The sequence below is a fragment of the Tachyglossus aculeatus genome, chromosome 20 (genome assembly GCF_015852505.1).
Source record: "Tachyglossus aculeatus isolate mTacAcu1 chromosome 20, mTacAcu1.pri, whole genome shotgun sequence".
In the NCBI taxonomy this organism is placed as follows: domain Eukaryota; kingdom Metazoa; phylum Chordata; class Mammalia; order Monotremata; family Tachyglossidae; genus Tachyglossus; species Tachyglossus aculeatus.
Genome location: NC_052085.1, coordinates 16,347,730 through 16,365,194, shown reverse-complemented (window position 1 = coordinate 16,365,194; position 17,465 = coordinate 16,347,730). Strand labels below are relative to the sequence as shown.

Below are 17,465 nucleotides of genomic sequence, written 5' to 3'. Positions count from 1 at the left end.
AGGTTGTCCCACGTGGGGCTCACAGTCTTAATCCCCATTTTACAGGTGAGGTAACTGAGGCTCAGAGAAGTTAAGTGACTTGCCCAAGGTCACACAGCAGACATGTGGCGGAGCCCTCTAGACTGTAAGTACGCTTCATTTATAATCTTAATATAGAATGAATACTGTGGATGTGACTGTCCTTGCCGCTAGTCGGGAAAAGAGGGAAAAACACGTGTTCGCCTTCGGTTTTCCATTTCGTACCGTGCGTCGGTGATCCCACATCGTGTGCCAGATTCGATCATTCTGGAAATGATCAGAAAACTAGATTTGGCAGGAGCCCTCTTGTTTTGGCTCAAGTTAACCCAAAACCCGAAGCATCAACCGGCTGTAAGAAAAAAAGGCGAACCGTGGTGCCAGCTTTTTTTAAATTTTATTTGTCGTGGAATCATCTCTGGCTGGGAGCCAGTCAACAGATGTTGTTCTTGGTGACCATTAAACCGGTGCAATCTACAATAGCCATTTTCCCCCGTTAGAAAGTCGCAACCACCAAAACGAGCAGTTCTTTGCTGCCTTTTTCATAGGTCAGTGCGGGATTGCGAGCGGTCGGCTCGGGAACGCGTATTTAAGTCCAAGATTTTAAAAAACTCCTCTTTGGCTCCGCTTCCTTCTTAGTCTTGTTTCTTTCATTTTCTTTTCCTGTAAGATTAGAAACCCTCCGTTGCCTCCCCTGAAGGTGGATTGCTGCGCACTGTCAAAACAAACAAAAATGATGGCATTTGTTAAGCGCTTACTATGTGCAAAGCCCTGTTGAAGCGCTGGGGAGGATACAGAGAAGCGGCGTGGCTCAGTGGAAAGAGCCCGGGCTCTGGAGTCGGAGGTCACGGGTTCTAATCCCGGCCCCGCCACTTAGCTGTGTGACTTTGGGCAAGTCTCTGTGCCTCAGTTACCTCATCTGGAAAATGGGGATTAAAACCGTGAGCCCCCCGTGGGACAACCTGATCACCTTGAATCCTCCCCGGCGCTTAGAACTGTGCTTTGCACATAGTAAGCGCTTAATAAATGCCATCATCATCATTATTATTATTATACAAAGCGATCAGGCTGTCCCACGTGGGGCTCACGGTCTTAATCCCCATCTTCCAGATGAGGGAACCGAGGCCCAGAGAAGTTAAGTGACTTGCCCAAGCGGGGTGGCCTAGGGGAAATCAATCCATCAGTTGTATTTATTGAGCGCTTACTGTGTGCAGAGCACTGTACTAAGCGATTGGGAAGCCCAAGTTGGCAACATCTAGAGACGGTCCCTACCCAACGGTGGGCTCACAGTCTAGAAGGGGGAGACAGAGAACAAAACAAAACATATTAACAAAATAAAATAGAATAGATATGTACAAGTAAAATTAAAAAAAAGAGCCTAAGTTTCCGACCCATAATAATAATAATGATGGCATTTATTAAGCGCTTACTATGTGCATAGCACTGTTCTAAGTGCTGGGGAGGTTACAAGGTGATCAGGTTGTCCCATGTGGGGCTCACAGTCTTCATCCCCATTTTACAGATGAGGTCACTGGGGCCCAGAGAAGTGAAGCGACTCGCCCAAAGTCACCCAGCTGACAATTGGCAGAGCCGGGATTTGAACCCATGACCTCTGACTCCAAAGCCTGGGCTCTTTCCACCGAGCCCCGCTGCTTCTCTATGAGATGAGAACCCAGGCCCCCCCTGGGACTCCCGAACCCAGGCTCGGTTTACATTCATTCATTAATCGTATTTATGGAGCGCTTACTGGGTGCAGGGCACTGGACTGAGCGCTTGGGAAGTCCAAGTCGGCAACATCTAGAGGCGGTCCCTACCCACCGACAGGCTTCCAGTCTAGAAGGGGGAGACGGGCTACAAAACCAAACACGTGGACGGGTGGCACGTCGGCACAATAAATAAAAATAAAGCTAGGTAAAACTAAAGCTGGTAAAACTAGGCCGCTCTTCATTCATTCATTCAATCGTATTTATTGAGCGCTTACTGTGTGCAGAGCACTGGACCAAACGCCTGGGAATAGCGACGCCACGGACCCCTCTCTCTCCCGGAACGCCCCGCTTTCCATCTGCAATCGTTCTGGTAGCAGATCCATAGATCCAGAAGTGGTTTTACCATTTTCTCCTTCCGCGCCGTCAACTTGAGTCTCTCCCCGGCCGCGGCTGCCCGGCACGGGTGAGTTTTGACTCGTGGCCGGTGGTCTTCCGCTCGCTAGCCACTGCCCAAGCCGGGAATGGAATGGCGTGGCTCAGTGGAAAGAGCCCGGGCTTTGGAGTCAGAGGCCATGGGTTCAAATCCCGGCTCCGCCGCTTGTCAGCTGTGGGACTTCGGGCAAGTCACTTCACTTCTCTGGGCCTCGGTTCCCTCATCTGTCAAATGGGGATGAAGACTGGGAGCCCCCCGTGGGACAACCTGATCACCTTGGAAACTCCCCTGCGCTTAGAACAGTGCTTTGCACATAGTAAGCGCTTAATAAATGCCATTATTATTATTATTATTATTATTATTATTATTATTATTATTATAAGCCTCTGCTTGACTCTCCCTCCCGTAGCCGATACAGGTAGACTACCGGAAACTCTCCAGATGCGACCCTGTATATATCTATATATGTTTGTACATATTTATTACTCTATTTATTATTTATGTATTTATTTATTTTACTTGTACATATCTATTCTATTTATTTTATTTTGTTAGTATGTTTGGTTTTGTCTCCCCCTTTTAAACTGTGAGCCCACTGTTGGGTAGGGACTGTTTCTATATGTTGCCAATTTGTACTTCCCAAGCGCTTAGTACAGTGCTCTGCACACAGTAAGCGCTCAATAAATACAATTGATGACCCTGAGAAGGGCCCGACATGATTTCTTTCCATCTATCCCAACGCCTAGTACAGAACTTGGCATCTCTATATATGTATATATGTTTGTACATATTTATTACTCTAGTTATTTTACTTGTGCATATTTATTCTATTCATTTTATTTGGTTTATATGTTTTGTTTTGTTGTCTGTCACCCCCATCTAGACTGTGCGCCCGCTGTTGGGTATATGTTGCCAAGTTGTTCTTCCCAAACGATTAGTACAGTGCTCTGCACACAGTAAGTGCTCAATAAATACGATTGAATGAATGAATGAATCTAGGAAGTATTTAACACAAGCAACAATTATCATTAATGCACGATACTGTTCGGCTTAATAGAATGTGAAAAGAATGCCTTTTAATTATTTACGTCCATTCACGTCAAATCAGTCGCATTTATCGAGCACTTACCGTGTGCAGAGCACTTGTGTTTAGCACTTGGGCGAGTGCAACACAACAATATTCACTTCATTCCTATTAATATTAGCCATGAATTAATATTAATCGTATTTATTGAGCACTTACTGTGGCAGAGCACTGTACTAAGCGCTTGGACAGTACCGTTCGGCAGCAGACAGAGACAATCCCTACCCAACGACGGGCTCACAGTCTAGAAGGGGGAGACAGACAACAAAACAAAACATATAAACCAAATAAAATGAATAGAATAAATATGTACAAGTAAAATAAATAGAGTAATAAATATGTACAAACATATATACATATATAGAGATGCCAAGTTCTGTACTAGGCGTTGGGATAGATGGAAACAAGAGGAAACAAGCAGACAGGCGTCAATAGCGTCAAAATAGATAAACAGAATTACAGGTGTATGCACAGCATTAATAAAATAAGTGGAATAATAACTCTACGCAAGTGTTGTGGGGTGGGGAAAGGGGTGATGGGGAGGAGGAGCAGAGGAAAAGGGGGGCTCAGTCTGGGATGGCATCATCATCATCAATCGTATTGAGCGCTTACTATGTGCAGAGCACTGTACTAAGCGCTTGGGAAGTCCAAATTGGCAACAGAGACAGTCCCTACCCAACAGTGGGCTCACAGTCTAAAAGGGGGAGACAGAGAACAAAACCAAACATACTAACAAAATCAAATAAATAGAATAGATAAGTACAAGTAAAATAAATAAATAAATAGAGTAATAAATATGTACAAACATATATACATATATACAGGCGTCGTGGAGGTGGTGAGCTTTCCGTAGGGATTTGAAGAGCTGTAACAGACACGTTCCCTGCCCACAACCGGCGTACAGTCTAGAACGAGCTGGCACCCCCCGATTCCCAATCACACTGTCCTTTGGTCATGGAATTGCAGTCAGTTCTCCTCGAATCCGAGGATGGCATTCTCCAAGGATCCCACTTTTGGGTAAGCCCACTCTACCATCAGCGGGGCCCAGTGGAAAGAGCCCGGGCCGTGGCGTTCAAATCCCGGCTCCGCCAGCTGTGGGACTTGGAGCAAGTCACTTCACTTCTCTGGGCCTCAGTGGCCTCATCTGGAAAATGGGGATTGAGACCGTGAGCCCCCATGTGGGACAACCTGATCACCTTGTATCCCTCCGGCGCTTAGAACAGTGCTTTGCACATAGTAAGCGCTTAACAAATCATCATCATCATCATCAATCGTATTTATTGAGCGCTTACTGTGTGCAGAGCACTGTACTAAGCACTTAAAAAAAACTGAGGAGAAATCAATCAAATACCATCATTATTATTATTATTATTATTATTATTACCGACCCCTCACCCTGGCGAGAAGATGATTGGTGAAACAGCAGGGAGATCCACTTTGGAGCAAGCGGGGGATGGAGACAGGCGGTCTAGGATGTTGATTCATTCATTCGTTCATTCAATCGTATTTACTGAGCGCTTACTGTGTGCAGAGTACTGTACTGAGCACTTGTAAAGTACAGTTCAGCAATAGAGAGACAATCCCTGCCCCCGCCGGGCTTACAGTCTACGAGGGGGAGAGACAGGCATCAAAAGAAGTAAACAGGCATCGATATAAATAAATAGAATTATGCAGTTTGACCATTCATTCATTCATTCAGTAGTATTTATTGAGCGCTTACTGTGTGCAGAGCACTGTACTAAGCTCTTGAGAAGTACAATTCAGCAATAGAGACGATCCCTGCCCCCACCGGGCTTACAGTCTAGAAGAGGGAGAGACAGACATCAAAAGGAGTAAACAGGCCTCGATATAAATAAATAGAATTACCCAATTTGACCATTCATTCATTCATTCAGTCGTATTTATTGAGCGCTTACTGTGTGCAGAGCACTGTACTAAGCACTTGGAAAGTACAATTCAGCAATAAAGAGAGACAATCCCTGCCCCCACGGGGCTTACAGTCTAGAAGGGGGAGAGACAGACATCAAAAGAAGTAAACAGGCCTCGATATAAATAAATAGAATTACCCAATTTGACCATTCATTCATTCATTCAGTCGTATTTATTGAGCGCTTACTGTGTGCAGAGCACTGTACTAAGCACTTGGAAAGTACAATTCAGCAATAAAGAGAGACAAGCCCTGCCCCCACGGGGCTTACAGTCTAGAAGGGGGAGAGACAGACATCAAAAGAAGTAAACAGGCCTCGATATAAATAAATAGAATTACCCAATTTGACCATTCATTCATTCATTCAGTCGTATTTATTGAGCGCTTACTGTGTGCAGAGCACTGTACTAAGCGCTTGGAAAGTACAATTCAACAATAGATACAATCCCCCCCGCCCCCCACCCCCCGCCTCCCGGCTTACAGACTACAAGGGGGAGAGACAGACATCAAAAGAAGTAAATGGGCGTAGATATAAATAAATAGAATTATGCAATTTGACCATTCATTCATTCAATCGTATTTATTGAGCGCTTACTGTTTGCAGAGCACTGTACTAAGCGCTTGGAAAGTACAATTCAGCAATAGAGACAATCCCTTCCCCCACCAGGCTTACAGTCTACGAGGGGGAGAGACAGACATCAAAAGAAGTAAATGGACGTCGATATAAATAAATAGAATTATGCAATTTGACCATTCATTCATTCATTCAATCGTATTTATTGAGCGCTTACTGCGTGCAGAGCCTGTACTAAGCGCTTGGAAAGTACAATTCAGCAATAGAGACAATCCCCCCCACCCCCGGCTTACAGACTACAAGGGGGAGAGACAGACATCAAAAGAAGTAAATGGGCGTCGATATAAATAAATAGAATTACGCAATTTGACCATTCATTCATTCATTCAGTCGTATTTATTGAGCGCTTACTGTGTGCAGAGCACTGTACTAAGCGCTTGGAAAGTACAATTCAGCAATAGAGACAGTCCCTCCCCCCACCAGGCTTACAGTCTAGAAGAGGGAGAGACAGACATCAAAAGAAGTAAACAGGCATCGATATAAATAAAAAGAATTACCCAATTTGACCATTCATTCATTCAATCATATTTATTGAGCGCTTACTGCGTGCAGAGCCCTGTACTAAGCGCTTGGAAAGTACAATTCAGCAATAGAGACAATCCTTCCCCCCACCAGGCTTACAGTCTAGAAGGGGGAGAGACAGACATCAAAAGAAGTAAATAGGCATCGATATAAATAAAAAGAATTATGCAATTTGACCATTCATTCATTCACTCAGTCGTATTTATTGAGCGCTTACTGTGTGCAGAGCACTGTACTAAGCACTTGGGAAGTACAAGTTGGTAACATATAGAGACGGTCCCTACCCAACAGCGGGCTCCCAGTCTAGAAGGGGGAGACAGACAACAAAACCAAACATGTGGACGGGTGTCAAGTTGTCAGAACAAATAGAATTAAAGCTAAATGCACATCATTAACAAAATAAATAGAATAGTAAATATGTCCAAGTAAAATAAATAGAGTAATAGATCCGTACAAACATATATACAGGTGCTGGAGGGAGGGGATGGAGGTAGGGCGGGGGAGGATGGGGAGGAGGAGAGGAAAAAGGGAAAAGGGACCAGGAAAGTTATCGTAGATTCTGAATACAGGGCATATCCCTTTATTGCTCGTACTTATCGTCTTAAATTCTGAATACAGGGCATATCACTTTATCGCTCGTACTTATCGTCTTAAAAACATTCTGTTTTGACCATCGCAGAACTACTAAAACTTGATCTACTGTGACCTCAGCCACCGGATCCTTATCCCCGCTTGCCCCAGTAGATCTTACCAACTGCGATGTCACCAACTCTAGGGATTTGGGGGAACTTCTCGTTTGCCAAGGAAAATCTGGATCGCTACATGTGTAACGAAGGAAATGGCTCACAGTCTCCATCTTCCTGGTTTCATTAGAGTTCAGCCGCACAAACACAAAGCACTTCTTTCTTCCCCTCCTTCAAATGGGAAATTCGGACCCTTGAAACTGGAAAAAATCTCACCGTGGAGGGTCTGGATTCTCCGTAGGACTCGGCAATAATCCAGACACCAATCGATCTAGTACTGGGAAGGATAGTATTAATTTTAGTACTTTAATACTCCCCCTTTTAGACTGTGAGCCCACTGTTGGGTAGGGACTGTCTCTATATGTTGCCAATTTGTACTTCCCAAGCGCTTAGTACAGTGCTCTGCACACAGTAAGCGCTCAATAAATACGATTGATGATGATGATGATGATAGGATGCGTTTAATTGGTTCATTTTTCTCCTGTGGGGCTCAAATCGCAATCTTGGCATTCCAGTACCCGGGAAGCGAGTTTTTCTGGGATTAAAAACAAGACGACAATAACAGTTCGATAGCCCGAGTCTTTTAGCCATGGAAAGATGGTTGGAAAGGAATGACAAGGGAGAGGATGTAAGGCATTGTGCTTTCGCTTGAATTGCGCGCTGGTTTGGACTGTCTCTATATGTTGCCAATTTGTACTTCCCAAGCGCTTAGTACAGTGCTCTGCACATAGTAAGCGCTCAATAAATACGATTGATGATGATGATGATGATGGTTTGAACTAGGTGATCCGATGGCTGGATTCTGGGGTGATCCAATCTCAAAATACATACGGTTTGCGGTCGATGAGTACAGGTTTATCCGACCTGATTCACCTAAGCGACGTGCGATCGGTTTGGGGCTCCTGTTTCCCCACAAATCCATCCTGGGGTGGTGTGTCCTCAAAGTCTTTGAGATATTACCCTCTCGGGGCCACCGAGGCCAAACTCTCCGATGTGTCCGCGTGATCAGGAAATGCCTGGGGACGAAATCCGGGGAAGGGGGTGTCTAAATAGACATGCCTGGAATTTTGAACGCCGTCCCCCCTCCAACTCTCTCCCTGTCCATCCCCAATGAAAGGTTATTCCGCTCTCTTCGATGACAAATTCTTCGGATCCGTAATACAGTAGTGGTAGCATTTATTAAGAATTATAATAGCACGGCTCAGCGGAAAGAGCACGGGTTTGGGAGTCAGAGGCTGTGGGTTCTAATGCCGGCCCCGCCGCTTATCGGCTGTGTGACCTTGGGCGAGTCGCTTCACTTCTCTGGGCCTCCGTTACCTCATCTGGAAAATGGGGATTAAAGACTGTGAGCCCCATGTGGGGCAACCTGATTACCTTGTATCTCCTCCAGCACTTAGAATATAATAATAATGGCATTTATTAAGCGCTTATTATGTGCTTCTAAGTGCTGGGGAACAGTGCTTGGCACGTGGTAAGTGCCTAACAAATACCAAAATTATTATTATTTTTCAATCGTATTTATTGAGCGCTTACTGTGTGCAGAGCACTGTACTAAGTGCTTATTATTATAGTAGAGCACAGGCTTGGGAGTCAGAGGAGCTGAGTTCTCATTCTGGCTCTGCCGCTTGTCTGCTGTTTGACCCTGCGTAAGTCACTTCACTTCTCTGTGCTTCAGTTATCTCATCTAAAATGGGGATTTAAGACTGTGAGCCCCACGTGAGACGGGAGTTGCGTCCAACCTGATTATCTTGCATCTATCCCAGCGATCAGAACAATGCCTGGCACGTAGTAAGTGCTGAACAAATACCATTGAAAAAATCCTTACCGTGTTCAGTGTACTGAGCGTCGGGAAGTTATTCATGTGGGAATCAGACGTTGGTCACTGGCTCTTCGGGGGGCTCACAAGCTGAGTGTTTAAGTGCGGAGAAGGGATTGGAGACAGACATAAGAAAACTTAAATTATAACCAAAAATTTCCACTCCACGCGTCGGCTGCTCTGATAGACTCTATATTAATCTAGCTTATCATCATCATCAATCGTATTTATTGAGCGCTTACTGTGTGCAGAGCACTGTACTAAGCTTATCCAAAAACGAAACCTAAGCAAACTCTGTAAGAAGGCCCTCATGCCACGGAGCTCTCCAAAATGAGCTGGGTAGGCCATTTCAGATTGCATTTTACAAATGACTTCTTTGCCTCAGTTTTTAGGGTGTACAGTCCTCAAGCACTTAGTACAGTACCCAGTGAGCCCTCAATAAATACCATCACTTAATCCTCCTATGGAAGTTTTGGCACCTTTCAGATGACCCTGACGTCTGCAACCAGAGCAGAAGACCGTTTACCGGCCTGGCATCAATTGGCAAAATGCCTGGTGGAAATAATAATAATAATAATGGCATTTATTAAGCGCTTACTACGGGCAAAGCACTGTTCTAAGCACTGGGGAGGTTACAAGGTGATCAGGTTGTCCCACTGGGGGCTCACAGTCTTAACCCCCATTTTCCAGGTGAGGGAATCGAGGCACAGAGAATAATAATAATAATAATTATAATAATGATGATGGCATTTGTTAAGCGCTTACTACGTGCAAAGCACTGTTCTAAGCGCTGGGGAGGTTACAAGGTGATCAGGTTGTCCCACGGGGGGCTCACAGCCTTAATCCCCATTTTACAGGTGAGGTCACTGAGGCATAGAAAAGTTAAGGGACTTGCCCAATGTCACACAGCTGACAATCCCAGGCCTTGGAGTCACAGGTCCTGGGTTCTAATCCCACACTTCCACGTGCCTGCTGTGTGACTTTGGACAGATCATGTAACTTCTCTGGGCCTCAAATGAGTTTTCCATCCCTGTTCTCCCTTCTGCTTAGACTGCGATCCCCATGCGGGGAAAGATCATGCTTACCTGATATTTACCCCAGCACTTAGAACAGTGCTGGACATGTAGTGAGCGCCTAGCAAATACCACAATTATTATTATTATTATAGCCTCTAGGCCTGTCACAAACATGTGAGAGCGACCTGCGGGGATTCCTAATGGTGTCTGCAGCCGTCTGGAGGCGGGAGGGTAGTCTTTCTTAGTTTAAATCCCTTCCCCCCTCCCTGTGGTACACTGGAAGATTTGTCAAGCAAGATAAATTCCAACTTGTACTTCCCAAGCGCTTAGTACAGTGCTCTGCACACAGTAAGTGCTCAATAAATATGATTGAATGAATGAATGAATGAAGGGCCAAATAATGCCCACTCCTGTTCTATAAAATGCAACTTTTTGGTACTTCAGTGGAAATAATAACGGAGCATTTAGAGATAACACGCCCAGGGTTAGTTCAGTAAGCAGCGTTTTCCCTTTTGCTGCTTGTCCTGCAGAATAATAATAATGATGATGGCATTTATTAAGCGCTTATAATGTGCCAAGCACTGATCTAAGCTCTGGGGAGGTTACAAGGTGATCAGGTTGTCCCACGGGTGGGCTCACGGTCTTCATCCGCGTTTTCCAGATGAGGGAACTGAGGCCCGGAGAAGTGAAGTGACTTGCCCAGAGTCACCCAGCTGACAGTTGGCGAAGCCGGGATTTGAACCCATGACCTCTGATTCCAAAGCCCGGGCTCTTTCCACTGAGCCACGCTGCTTCTCAGCGTGTGCGTTGGAGGCAGGGGAAGAGATCTAGAAAGACACCAAAAAATTATTTGTTTATAGCCGTATTTATCAAGCGTTTGCTGTGTGCAGAATGCTGTACTAAGCACTTGGGAGAGTACAATATAACAATGAACAGACACATTCCCTGCCCACAAAGAGCTTTTTGTCTAGAAAACAAGCAATCAAACATTACAATGAGGTCAGGGATTGTTTCTTGAACTCTGTTGTATCTGCCCAAGTGCTTAGAAGAGTGTAAGGGTAATAGTAAGTCCGTACCAAATGACTGATTTCCAATCCCACTAGGCCAGATTCATTGTCTCCGTCTTGCAGCTGCATCTGGTTGGGAAATGGGCCGCCATCATTTGCGTTCAAATACGGCATCTCTGAAAAAGCGTAGGCATTTTTTGAGAGGTCTCTGACAGCCAAAGTAGTGAAATGGTAAATCAACAGAACGCTAAAAGCCTGAAAATATTTAATGACTATAATAATCAGGTGAGCCATACCTGAAAAAAAAACAAGCCATAGTTCCATTACCATCTGAGATTCCTGCAGAGTAAAAAGAGTCCTCTACCGTTATACGCGTTATTTGGATTATTTGAATTCCGATCAGAATGTTTTTGTTTTGTGCGTGTTAAGATTTTGTTTCACATGAAGGGAGCAGGCAGAATGTGAAGAGACTGGGATTGTATCTGTTATAGAATCAAGTGCTGTGGGTCATTTGTGCAATAAAGTGTATTGATGTTTTGGGCGGCAAGGATCAGAAGTACTTCTATGAAAGTCAGTGACGAAGCTATAAATGTTTTTTTCCCATTTCACGAGTCCAAAGGCAGAGTTATTTACTGTCTTTAGTAGTGCGAATCAGACCTAGACTCCTGAGATGCCCAATTTAGAAGGGAAAATTGGGACATTTGCTTCAGAAGTCTTTCTTTTTAAAATACATGCTGTAACTTCTTCAATTTTTCTCATTAAAAAGAAAACCGGTAGAACGATTGTGGTCTTCACTCTCTACTGCCAAGAGAAGGTAGTCGTGAGGAAGAAGGGGACGTTATTTTCTGTCTTGAATCCGCGAGATTTTAAAAAATAAGGGTTACATCAGAGGCAAGTGACTGTTTTTTCTACCTCTGGGTAACGCAGCATGTAGAAAATGATGGATGCATTTGGGCTAGCTGAAGGTTAGGGTAGTTTTGAGACACCCCAACAGTGTTTGGTGGAGTTTAAATGTGATTTCTGACCAGAGGCAGGGGATTTACGTGGCCGTTGGGTCTTCGGAATGGATTGGAGAAGGAAGAGATGACACTGGAAAAAGTCAAGAGGAAAGACTAGGAAGGACATTTGGTGAGAAGAGTAAGAGGTGATGATTATTGCCAAAGAAAAAATGATTTAAAAGACAAAGTAAGGAATAGGGAGAGGAAGAGACCGAAAAGCGAATGGGGAAGGTTTCGATAAATCCCAGAAGGAGTCCTTTGGAATAAAAACATAAAAGGGAGCCGTCTGTGGAAAACTTACCTGAAGAATTCTGCCTTTCTAAGCTGATGCCTGTTTTTGTGAAACCCAAGAAATCTCAATTTTGGTCCAGGTGAATAATTTGACCCTTCCTTTTCAAAGAATGACAATTTCCCACATGCTAAAAAAGGGTGAATTAGAGCAAGAATACATTCTCTTCATTCTGTAGTTATCCCCTAGATATTTTTCCCTCACTACTCTCAGTTCTTGTCTCAGGAAGCTGAAGTTCAGAGAAGTTGTGACTTGTCCAAGGTCACACAGCAGGTAAGTGGCAGAACAGTGCTGAGCGTTGTGCTATGTGTTTGAGAGAGTTCAATACAACAGAATTGGTAGTTACGTTCCCTGCCCATAACAAGCTCATTATTCCTATTATTTTCCTCACCCCTCCCCGATCATACTAACCATCCCAGCACTTACGTGTGTATCTCTGCTAATCTGCTTTATGTATTTATTAATAGACAATCCGTTTTTATGGTACATGCTTCGCATGTTTCTGAAAATTATCCTATCTTCCTCATCGTATTATAAATGGGACAGGGATTGTGTCCATCCAAGCGTTTAGTACAGTGCCTGGCACATAATAAGTGCTTAACAAATACCATAATTATTCTCCCTTTCCTTTACACCCCTTCCCTGCCTCATAGCACTTGTGTATATATGTATATAGCTATAAATCTATTTATATTAAAACGCCTGTCTACTTTTGATGTGTGTGTATCTATAATTCTGTTTATATTGATGCCTGTTTACTTGTTTTGATGTCTGTCTCCCCACTTCTAGACTGTCAGTGCTTAGAACAGTGCTTTGCACATAGTAAGCACTTAATAAATGCCATTATTATTATTATTATTATTATTATTATTATAAACCCAGCATGGACAGGGATTGGCTCTCTTTATTGCTGAATTGTGCTTTCCAAGCACTTCGTACAGTGCTCTGCACACAGTAAGCGTTCAATAAATATGATCGAATGAAGGAAGGAACGGAGACTAGAACTCAGGTCTTCTGACTCCTAGGTTTGAAGTGGGACAATTTCTATTTCCTTGTCTCGGAATTAAATTTGAGAGATGAGAACAAGGCTTAATTAGTTCCCCGTACAACACTGTTACCTCTCCCAAGTTGGCCCCGTGAGTTTTTTCTTGGTTAAAGGGCTGGGATGAGAGCAGGGCTTAATCACATCCTGACTAATTACCTCATCAGCCACAGTTAGCATATGAAAATGGATATATATATATATATATAGTTGTTGTTTTTAGCATTGGGCCTATTTTCCTGAATTTATGTCTGTTGTGTATTTGGCAAATTGTATACTTGTCTACCCCCGTAGATTGTAAATTCCTCAAAGCAGAGAGCAAGTTTTTCACGTCTTTCTCAAAGCTCTCAAGTGGCTAGTACAGAGGTCTTAAAATAGCTGATGTCCAGTACAGTGGTCCTCTCCTGCTGATTATGATGGGTTTGAGAGCGGGAAGTGTCTTGGCATCTGATCAATCAATCAATCATTCATTCAGTCATTTTAAGTGCTTATCGTTTGCAATCAATCAATCAGGTCCCTGCAGCTTTAATAATAATAATAATAATAATAATAATGGCATTTATTAAGCACTTACTATGTGCAAAGCACTGTTCTAAGCGCCGGGGAGGTTACAGGGTGATCAGGTTGTCTCACGTGGGGCTCACAGTCTTCATCCCCATTTTACAGATGAGGGAACTGAGGCCCAGAGACTGTCACCCAGCTGACAGTTGGCGGAGCCAGGATTTGAACCCATGACCTCTGACTCCAAAGCCCGGGCTCTTTCCACTGAGCCATGCTGCTTCGCTTTAGGAGTCCAGGGGGCTGTAAATGAGTAAGGGACCATCCTGGCTCTGGAAGAGTTTTTAAAAAATTAAAAAGTGGTGTTGGGGTGAAGCGGTGTGAAGCCTTGGGGGGTGAGAAGGCAGATCTGAGGACTTGGGAGATGAGGGGAGAATTGGGGAACTGGAGAAAACCGGGAGAGGATTTCATTTGAAATCCCACAGTACAGTAAGGAGAAAGGGAGAAGATTGAGGGAGGTGAAAGATGTGGAGCAGTAGGATCTGGAAGGGGGTGGGATGATGAGAAGCAGCGTGGCTCAGTGGAAAGAGCCCAGGTTGGGAGTCAGAGGTCATGGGTTCAAATCCTGCCTCTGCCAATTGTCAGCTGTGTGACTTTGGGCACTTCTCTGTGCCTCAGTTCCCTCATCTGTAAAATGGGGATTAAGACTGTGAGCTCCCCATGGGACAACCTGATCACCTTGGAACCTCCCCGGCACTTAGAACAGTGCTTTGTATATAGTAAGTGCTTAATAAATGCCATTATTATCATTATTATTATAATTATGACCTGATCTCTAGACTGGCTCTCTAGGGAGGGTTGCCTTGGCTATCTTACTTCTGATGAGGTAAAAAGCCAGCCCAGAACTGATGAAATTCCTGAAGAACTCCTGCGATGCCTGTAGGAAGTCCCTGTCTCCCAGACAGGGGGAAATTGGATGCTTCCATTGGTCTGTAGACCATCAGAGGGGCTTGAAATCTGATGGCTGTTGGAGCTACATTATGGTGGTTTAGCAGCAGACATTTGGAAGATGAGAGCGAAAGTCAGACTTTTCTGACGTACACTGTTCAGGAGACAGGCTGATAATAATAATAATGGTAATAATAATAATAATGGCATCTATTAAGTGCTTACTATGTGCCAAGCACTGTTCTAAGTGCTGGGGAGGTTACAAGGTGATCAGATTGTCCCACGGGGGGCTCTCAGTCTTAATCCCCAATTTACAGATGAGGGAACTGAGGCCCAGAGAAGTGAAGTGACTCGCCCAAAGTCCCACAGCTGACAATTGGTGGAGCCGGGATTTGAACCAATGACCTCTGACTCCAAAACCCGGGCTCTTTCCACTGAGCCACGCTGCTTCTCTCTAGCAGAACCTTTGAACTCTTGTGCACATTTACTCTTGTACATATTTACTATTCTATTTATTTTATTTTGTTAATACATTTTGTTCTGTTGTCTGTCTCCCCCTTCTCGACTGTGAGCCCGCTGTTGGGTAGGGACTGGCTCTAGATGTTGCCAACTTGGACTCCCCAAGCGCTTAGTACAATGCTCTGCACACAGTAAGTGCTCAATAAATACGACTGAATGAATGAATGGAAAGATGGAAAAACCCAGACGTGAATGAAAAATTCTCTCATTCACCCCTCACATCCAAGCCGTCACCAAAACCTGCCGGTCTCAGCTCCGCAACATTGCCAAGATCCACCCTTTCCTCTCCATCCATACCGCTACCCTGCTCGTTCAAGCTCTCATCCTAGCCCGTCTGGACTACTGCATCAGCCCTCTCTCTGATCTCCCATCCTCGTGTCTCTCCCCACTTCAATCCATACTTCATGCTGCTGCCCGGATTGTCTTTGTCCAGAAATGCTCTGGGCATGTTACTCCCCTCCTCAGAGATCTCCAGTGGCTACCAATCAATCTGCGCATCAGGCAGAAACTCCTCACCCTGGGCTTCAAGGCTGTCCATCCCCTCGCTCCCTCCTACCTCACCTCCCTTGTCTCCTTCTCCAGCCCAGCCCGCACCCTCCGCTCCTCCGCCGCTAATCTCCTCACCGTACCTCGTTCTCGCCTGTCCCACCATCGAACCCCGGCCCACGTCATCCCCCGGGCCTGGAATGCCCTCCCTCTGCCCATCCGCCAAGCTAGCTCTCTTCCTCCCTTCAAGGCCCTACGGAGAGCTCACCTCCTCCAGAAGGCCTTCCCAGACTGAGCCCCTTCCTTCCTCTGCCCCTCATCCCCCCTCCATCCCCCCATCTTACCCCCTTCCCTTCCCCACAGCACCTGTATATATGTATATATGTTTGTACATATTTATTTCTCCATTTATTTATTTTACCTGTACATATCTATTCTATTTATTTTATTTTCTTGGTATGTTTGGTTTTGCTCTCTGTCTCCCCCTTTTAGACTGTGAGCCCACTGTTGGGTAGGGACTGTCTCTATATGTTGCCAACTTGTACTTCCCAAGCGCTTAGTACAGTGCTCTGCACACAGTAAGCGCTCAATAAATACGATTGATGATGATGGTGATGATTAGAAATCCAGGTGGGAGATACAGATAGGCTTTACGATTATGCATACTCGCCTATCAGTCCTAGAGAAGTAACGTGGCTTAGCGGAAAGAGCCCGGGATTGGGAGTCAGGGATCATGGGTTCTAATCCCGGCGCCACCGCTGATCAGCTGTGTGATTTTGGGCAAGTCACTTGACTTCTCTGTCATATTTATTTATTCATACATATTTATTCTATTCATTTTATTTTGCTAATATGTTTTGTTTTGTTCTCTGTCTCCCCCTTCTAGACTGTGAGCACACTATTGGGTAGGGACCATCTCTAGAAGGTGCCGACTTGGACTTCCCAAGCGCTTAGTACAGTGCTCTGCAAACAGTAAGCGCTCAATAAATACAATTGAATGAATGAAAAAGAAGCATTGTAGCTCGGTGGAAAGAGCACGGGCTTGAGAGCCAGATGTCATGGGCTTAAATCCCCACTCCGCCAAGTGTCAACTGTGTGACTTTGGGTAAGTCACTTAACTTCTCTGTGCCTCAGTTACCTCATCTGTAAAACGGGGACTAAGACTGTGAGCCCCACGTGGGACAACCTGATCACCTTATGTCCTCCCCAGCGCTTAGAACAGTGCTTTGCACATAGTAAGCGCTTAACAAATGCCATCATTAGTATCATTAGAATATAACAGAGTTGGTAAAAATGTTCCCCGCCCGCATCGAGTTTACGGCCTAGAGGAGGAGGTAGACATTTGGGCAGGGATCGGGTCTGCTTTATTGTTCATTCATTCATTCATTCAATCGTATTTATTGAGCGCTTACTGTGTGCAGAGCACTGTACTAAGCGCTTGGGAAGTACAAGTCGGCAGCAGATAGAGACGGTCCCTACCCGACAATGGGCTCACAGTCTAGAAGGGGGAGACGGACGGCAAAACAAAACATGTAGACAGGTGTCGAAGTCAGAGGTTGTGGGTTCTAATCCCAGCTCTGCCGCTTGTCACTTCACTTCTCTGTGCCTCAGTTGCCTCATCTGGAAAACAGGGAATTAAGATTGCGAGCGTTTGGGAAGTACAGGTTGGTAATTAAGGAATCTACCTTCCCTTTATCCAACAGTTCTTTGACCTGCTTTGGTTATATATGTAAATATTCACCTCTCTGTGCCTCAGTTACCTCATCTGCAAAATGGGGATGA

General features: G+C 44.8%; 1 long non-coding RNA gene across 1 annotated transcript; it reads right to left on the bottom strand.

Moving 5' to 3' along the window:
- Positions 1–6,807: 6,807 nt before the first annotated feature.
- LOC119941569 lies at positions 6,808–13,961 on the bottom strand. Its single transcript, XR_005455226.1, has 4 exons — positions 13,929–13,961; positions 8,890–8,970; positions 7,896–8,080; positions 6,808–7,341 (listed from the first exon to the last, which is right to left on the bottom strand). It is a non-coding gene; the product is annotated as an uncharacterized LOC119941569 (long non-coding RNA).
- Between the last annotated feature and the right edge of the window lie 3,504 nt (positions 13,962–17,465).